The sequence below is a fragment of the Salvelinus sp. IW2-2015 genome, unplaced genomic scaffold (genome assembly GCF_002910315.2).
Source record: "Salvelinus sp. IW2-2015 unplaced genomic scaffold, ASM291031v2 Un_scaffold16363, whole genome shotgun sequence".
NCBI classification, from domain to species: domain Eukaryota; kingdom Metazoa; phylum Chordata; class Actinopteri; order Salmoniformes; family Salmonidae; genus Salvelinus; species Salvelinus sp. IW2-2015.
In genome coordinates this window covers 235,575-243,524 of record NW_019957552.1, presented here as the reverse complement: position 1 = coordinate 243,524, position 7,950 = coordinate 235,575, and positions in this window count along the sequence as shown.

The following is a 7,950-nucleotide window of genomic DNA, read 5'->3' as shown; positions in this document are numbered from 1 at the left end:
GCCTGATCTATTTCATATACGTCAGATGATCGCTCCCTCTCTCAACATCATGGACCACACCACTTCTGAGCTAGGAAAGGGGACACTCGTTAATTTCATTAAGGGCAAGGTTAGACTGTACCATCTACACTGGGTCTAGAGCGTTGTCTGAGAGTTAGCCGCTAGTTTGGGATTATAATAAACTGAAGTAGGCTCTTTCAATGCATATGGGAATTAAAATGTAGGTATTCCACTGTCACTCAGAGATGGAGACTAATTCTTCTGCTACTTAATTTGGTTAAAAAATGAAATGATAAATTTCCTCTACTCTGTTGGGTACACTAAGCATGATTTTCCCATTGGAATGTTCTGGAATGTCATTGTGTTTGTCTGACCTTTGACCCCTGACCAATCAGGGCTGGAAGTGAAGCTGGAAGTGAAGGACCTGTGGATCCTGCCTGATGACTGCGCCCCCATCCTAATGCTATTCTGGGGCTACTACAGGTGAGGAGGAAGAAGTGGTGTGTGTGTCTCATGAATGTTCTTGTAGTTCTGGCGTTATTACAAGCCTGTGGGTGTGTGAGTCCCCCTCCACAGGAAGCTCAAATCAAATCAAATCAAATCAAATCAAATTTTATTAGTCACATACACATGGTTAGCAGATGTTAATGCGAGTGTAGCGAAATGCTTGTGCTTCTAGTTCCGACAATGCAGTAATAACCAACAGTAATCTAACCTAACAATTCCACACTACTACCTTACACACACACACAAGTGTAAAGGGATAAAGAATATGTACATAAAGATATATGAATGAGTGGTGGTACAGAACGGCATGGCAGAATGCAGTTAGATGTATATAGAGTACGGTATATACGTATGAGATGAGTACTGTAGGTATGTAAACATTAAAGTGGCATAGTTTAAAGTGGCTAGTGGTACATGTATTGCATAAAGATGGCAAGATGCAGTAGATGATATAGAGTACAGTATATTAAATATGAGATGGGTAATGTAGGGTATGGAAACATTGTATTAAGTGGCATTGCTTAAAGTGGCTAGTGGTACATTTTTACATAATTTCCATCAATTCCCATTTTTAAAGTGGCTGGAGTTGAGTCAGTATGTTGGCAGCGGCGCTAAAGTTAGTGGTGGCTGTTTAACAGTCTGATGGCCTTGGAGAAGAAGCTGTTTTTCAGTCTTCTCGGTCCCTGCTTTGATGCACCTTACTGACCTCGCCTTTCTGGAATGATCAGCGGGGTGAACAGGCAGTGGCTTGGGTGGTTGTTGTCCTTGATGATCTTTATGGCCTTCCTGTGACATCGGGTGGTGTAGGTGTCCTGGAGGGCAGGTAGTTTGCACCTGGTGATGCGTTCTGCAGACTCACTACCCTCTGGAGAGCCTTACGGTTGTGGGCGGAGCAGTTGCCGTACCAGGCGGTGATACAGCCCGACAGGATGCTTCGATTGTGCATCTGTAGAAGTTTGTGGAGTGCTTTTGGTGACAAGCCGAATTTCTTCAGCCTCCTGAGGTTGAAGAGGCGCTGCTGCGCCTTCTTCACAACGCTGTCTGTGTGGGTGGACCAATTCAGTTTGTCCGTGATGTGTACACCGAGGAACTTAAAACTTTCCACCTTCTCCACTACTGACCCGTCGATGTGGATAGGGGGGTGCTCCCTCTGCTGTTTCCTGAAGTCCACAATCATCTCCTTTGTTTTGTTGACGTTGAGTGTGAGGTTATTTTCCTGACACCACACTCCGAGGGCCCACCTCCTCCCTGTAGGCCGTCTCGTCGTTGTTGGTAATCAAGCCTACCACTGTAGTGTCATCCGCAAACTTGATGATTGAGTTGGAGGCGTGCATGGCCACGCAGTCGTGGGTGAACAGGGAGTACAGGAGAGGGCTCAGAACGCACCCTTGTGGGGCCCCAGTTGTTGAGGATCAGGGGGTGGAGATGTTGTTACCTACCCTCACCACCTGGGGGCGGCCCGTCAGGAAGTCCAGGACCCAGTTGCACAGGGCGGGGTCGAGACCCAGGGTCTCGAGCTTGATGACGAGTTTGGAGGGTACTATTGGTGTTAAATGCTGAGCTGTAATCGATGAACAGCATTCTCACATGGGGATTCCTCTTGTCCAGATGGGTTAGGCAGTGTGCAGTGTGGTTGCGATTGCGTCGTCTGTGGACCTATTGGGTCGGTAAGCAAATTGGAGTGGGTCTAGGGTGTCCGGTAGGGTGGAGGTGATATGGTCCTTGACTAGTCTCTCAAAGCACCATGATGACGGAAGTGAGTGCTACGGGGCGGTAGTCGTTTAGCTCAGTTACCTAGCTTTTCTGGAACAGGAACAATGTGGCCCTCTTGAAGCATGTGGGAACAGCAGACTGGGATAAGGATTGATTGAATATGTCCGTAAACACACCAGCCAGCTGGTCTGCGCATGCTCTGAGGACGCGGCTGGGAATGCCGTCTGGGCCTGCAGCCCTGCGAGTGGGTTAACACGTTTAAATTTTTTACTCACCTCGGCTGCAGTGGAGGAGAGCCCGCAGGTTTTGGTAGGGGGCCGTGTCAGTGGCACTGTATTGTCCTCAAAGCGGGCAAAAAAGTTGTTTAGCCTGTCTGGGAGCAAGACATCCTGGGCCTCGACGGGGCTGTTTTCTTTTTGTAATCCGTGATTGACTGTAGACCCTGCCACATACCTCTTTGTGTCTGAGCTGTTGAATTGCGACTCGATTTTGTCTCTGTACTGAGACTTAGCCTGTTTGATTGCCTTGCGGAGAGAATAGCTACACTGTTTGTATTTCGGTCATGCTTCCGGTCACCTTGCCCTGGTTAAAAAGCAGTGGTTCGCGCTTTCAGTTTCACGCGAATGCTTGCCGTCAATCCACGGTTTCTGGTTTGGGAATGTTTTTATCGTTGCTGTGGGTACGACATCGTCAATGCACTTCCTAATGAACTCGCTCACCGAATCAGCATATTCGTCAATATTGTTGTTGGACGCGATGCGGAACATATCCAATCCGCGTGATCGAAGCAGTCTTGAAGCGTGGATTCAGATTGGTCGGACCAGCGTTGAACAGACCTGAGCGCGGGAGCTTGTTGTTTGAGTTTCTGTTTGTAGGCTGGAATCAACAAAATGGAGTCGTGGTCAGCTTTTCCGAAAGGGGGCGGGGGAGGGCCTTATAAGCGTCGCGGAAATTAGTATAACAATGGTCTAGTGTTTTTCCAGCCCTGGTAGGACAATCGATATGCTGATAGAATTTAGGGAGTTTTGTTTTTAGATTAGCCTTGTTAAAATCCCCAGCTACGATGAATGCAGCCTCAGGGTGTGGTTTCCAGTTTACAAAGAGTCAGATAAAGTTCGTTCAGGGCCATCGATGTGTCTGCTTGGGGGGAATGTATAGGCTGTGATTATGATTGACGAGAATTCCCTTGGTAGATAATGCGGTCGACATTTGATTGTGAGGAGTTCTAATCAGGTGAACAGAACGACTTGAGTTCTTGGTGTGTTGTTATGATGATCACACCACTTCTCGTTAATCATAAGGCATACCCCCGCCCCCTCTTCTTACCGGAAAGATGTTTGTTTCTGTCGGCGCGATGCATGAAGAAACCAGCTGGCTGCACCGACTCCGTTAGCGTCCTTGAGTTACCATGTTTCCGTGAAGCAGAGCACGTTGCAATCCCTGATGTCTCTCTGGAATGCTACCCGTGCTCGGATTTCRTCAACCTTATTGTCAAGAGCTGATGCGCTACTACAGTAATAGCCACCGGGGGGGGACTCCATTTAGGACAGTGATCATCAACTTTTCTGGAGCGGATGGTCAGGGGTCAGGAATATATTTACAGATCAATTGTGGACTGCAAATTGACCGCAAGAATCCCAAACAGATACAGTTCCCTCGGAAAGTATTCAGACCTCTTGACTTTTTCAACATTTAGTTAGGTTACAGACTTATTCTAAAATGTATTAAATTGTTTTTTTCTTATCAATCTAAACACAATACCCCATAATGACAAAGCAAAAACAGGTTTTTGGAAATGTTTGCTGATTTATTAAAAATAAAACACTGAAATATCACATTTACATAAGTATTCAGACCCTTTAATCAGTACTTTGTTGAAGCACCTTTGGCAGCGATTACAGCCTTGAGTCTTATTGGGTATGACGCTACAAGATTGTATTTGGAGAGTTTCTCCCATTCTTCTCTGCAGATCCTCTCAAGCTCTGTCAAGTTGGATGGGAAGAGTCGCTGCACAACTATTTTCAGGTCTTTCCAGAGATGTTCGATCGGGTTCAAATCCGGCCTCTGGCTGGGCCACTCAAGGACATTCAGAGACTTGTTCCGAAGCCACTCCTGTATTGTCTTGGCTGTGTGCTTAGGGTCATTGTCCTGTTGGAAGGTGAATCTTCGCCCCAGTCTGAGGTCCTAAGCGCTCTGGAGCAGGTTTTCATCAAGGATCTCTCTGCTCCGTTCATCTTTCCCTCAATCCTGACTAGTCTCCCAGTCCCTGCCATTGAAAAACATCCACACAGCATGATGCTGCCACCACCATGCTTCACCGTAGGGATGGTGCCAGGTTTCCTCCAGATGTGACACTTGGCATTCAGGCCAAACAGTTCAATCTTGGTTTCATCAGACCAGAGAATCTTGTTTCTNTAGGGATGGTGCCAGGTTTCCTCCAGATGTGACACTTGGCATTCAGGCCAAACAGTTCAATCTTGGTTTCATCAGACCAGAGAATCTTGTTTCTCGTGGTATTTGGTATTTTATTAGGATCCCCATTAGCTGTTGCAAAAGCAGCAGCTACTCTTCCTGTGGGCCACACAAAACATCAAACATAATACAGAATGACATAATGACATAATACAGAACATCAATAGACAAGAACTGCTCAAGGACAGAACTACATAAAAAGAAATTCAAAGCACATGTAGCCTACATATACATACACACAAACTATCTAAACTAGTGGAGAGGCGTTGTGCCGCGAGGTGTTGCTTTCAGATGGAAGTTCTATATAATACTGTACGCTTTCTTGAATTTCTTCTGGATTTGTGGAATGTGAAAAGACTGCTGGTGGCATGTCTGGTGGGATAAGTGTGAGTGTCAGAGCTGTGTGTAAGTTGACTATGCAAACAATTTGGGTTTTCCAACACATTCATGTTTTGTGTAAAAAGAAGTAATGCAGTCAGTCTCTCCTCGACTCTTAGCCAAGAGAGACTGGCATGCATGGTTTTTATATCAGCCCTCTGATTACAATTAAGAGCAAAACGTGCCGCTCTGTTCTGGGCCAGCTGCAGCTTAACTAGGTCTTTCCTTGCAGCACCGGACCACACGACTGGACAATAATCAAGATTAGACCAAACTAGAGCCTGCAGAACTTGCTTTTTGGAGTATGGTGTCAAAGAGCAAAGCATCTTGTTATTATGCCTAGACCTCTCCCCATCTTTACAACCATTGAATCTATATGTTTTGACCATGATAGTTTACAATCTAAAATAACGGCAAGTAATTTAGTCACATCAACTTGTTCAACAACCACACCATTCATTATCAGATTCAGCTGAGGTCTAGCACTTAAGGAATGATTTGAACCAAATGCAATGCTCTTAGTTTTAGAGATGTTCAGAACCTGTCATGCCCTGATCTATTTCACCTGTCTTTCTGCTTGTCTCCACCCCCCTCCAGGTGTCGCCCATCTTCCCTATTATCCCTTGTATACTTATACCTGTGTTTACTATTTGTCTGTTGCAAGTACATCTTGTTTGTCAAGCTTACCTGCGTTTGTCCTGTCAGCTCCTGTCTTTTCCCAGCCTTTTTTTTTCTCGTCCTCCTGGTTTTTGACCCTTGCCTGTCCTGACCCTGTACCCGCCCGCCTGACCACTCTGCCCGTCCCTGACCCCGAGGCCGGCCTGCCGTCCTATACCTTTGCTCCTACTCTGGATTATCGACCCCTGCCTGCCTTGAACTGTCATTTGCCTGCTTCTGTGGTTAGAATAAACATTGTTACGTCACAGTCTGTACTTGGGTCTTACCTTGATTCCTGATAGGACCAGTTTATTACTGGCCACACATTCCAAAACAGACTGCAACTCTTTGTTAAGGGTTTCAGTGACTTCATTAGCTGTGGTTGCTGATGCGTATATTGTTGAATCATCAGCATACATGGACACACATGCTTTGTTTAATGCTAGTGACAGGTCATTGGTAAAAAATAGAAAAGAGTAGAGGGCCTAGAGAGCTGCCCTGTGGTACACCATGCTGTACATGTTTGACATTAGAGAAGCTTCCATTAGAGAAAACCCTTTGTTATGTTATATAGCTCTGAATCCACATTATGGCAGAGGTTGAAAAGCCATAGTGTAACGATTGTCCTGGGAAGAATGAGACCAAGACGCAGCGTTCTTTGAGTTCCACATAATTTTAATCATGAAGTGAAACGACGACACAACAAAACAATAAAGAATACGACGACCAAACAGCTACGTCGTGCAACCTAGCGGCACACAAACAAAGAACAAGATCCCACACGAAAGAGGGAAAAGGGCAGCCTAAGTATGGTTCTCAATCAGAGACAACGATAGACAGCTGCCTCTGATTGAGAACCACACCCGGCCAAACACATAGAAATAAACCACATAGAGCCAAGACATAAAATGCCCACCCCAACTCACGCCCTGACCAAACCAAAATAGAGACATAAAAAGGATCTCTAAGGTCAGGGCGTGATACATAGCACATACGTTTTTTTCAACAACAGGTTATGGTCAATAATATCAAAAGCTGCACTGAAATACAACAGTACAGCTCCCACAATCTTATTATTATCGATTTCTTTCAACCAATCATCAGTCATTTGTGTCAGTGCAGTACATTTTGAGTTCCCTTCTCTATAAGCAGGCTGAAAGTCTGCTGTTAATTTGTTTACAGAGAAATAGCATTGTATTTGGTCAAACACCATTTTTTCCAACAGTTTGCTAAGAGCTGGCAGCAAGCTTAACGGTCTGCTGTTAGAACCAGTAAAGGCCGCTTTACCACTCTTGGGTAGGGGAATTACTTTGGCTTCCCTCCAGGCCTGAGGACAAAGACTTTCATCTGGGCTCAGATTAAAGATATGACAGATAGGAGTGGCTATAGAGTCTGCTACCATCCTCAGTAGCTTTCCATCTAAGTTGTCAATCTAAGTTGTCAATGCCAGGAGGTTTTTCATTATTGATCGATGACAATCATGTTTCCACCTCTCCCACACTAACTTTACAAAATTCAAACTTGCAATGCTTTTCTTTCATTATTTGTTTTTTTTATGCATAAATACAATTGCTCACTGTTTGTTGTTGGCATTTCCTGCCTAGGTTTACCCACTTTGCCAATTAAATAATCTTTCAAATAATTGGCAACATCAAATGGTTTTGTGATGAATAAGCCATCTGATTCAATGAAAGATGGAGTTGAATTTGTCTTTCTGCCCATAATTCTATTTAAAGTTATCAAGTTTTTTTCCATCATTCTTTATATCATTGATCTTGGCTTCTTAAAGTTTCTTCTTTTTGTTGAGTTTAGTCACATAATTTCTCAATTTGCAGTAAGTAAGCCAGTCAGATGTGCAGCCAGACTTATTAGCCACTCCTTTTGGCCTTTATGTCACGTTCCTGACCTGTTTTCTGTTAGTTTTGTATGTGTTAGTTGGTCAGGACGTGAGTTTGGGTGGGCAGTCTGTTTTCTGTTTCTATGTTGGTGAATGGGTACCTAATATGGTTCTCAATTAGAGGCAGGTGGTTTTCATCTCCTCTGATTGAGAATCATATTAAGGTAGGTAGTTTCACAGTGTTTGTTTGTGGGTGGTTGTCTCCTGTGTCTGTGTCTATGTTTGCACCATACGGGACTGTTTCGTTCGTTCGTCGTTTTGTTTGTAGTAAGTACTTGTTCGTTCGTTCTTCGTGTTTCATGTAAGTTCGTGGTCCAAGTCTGTCT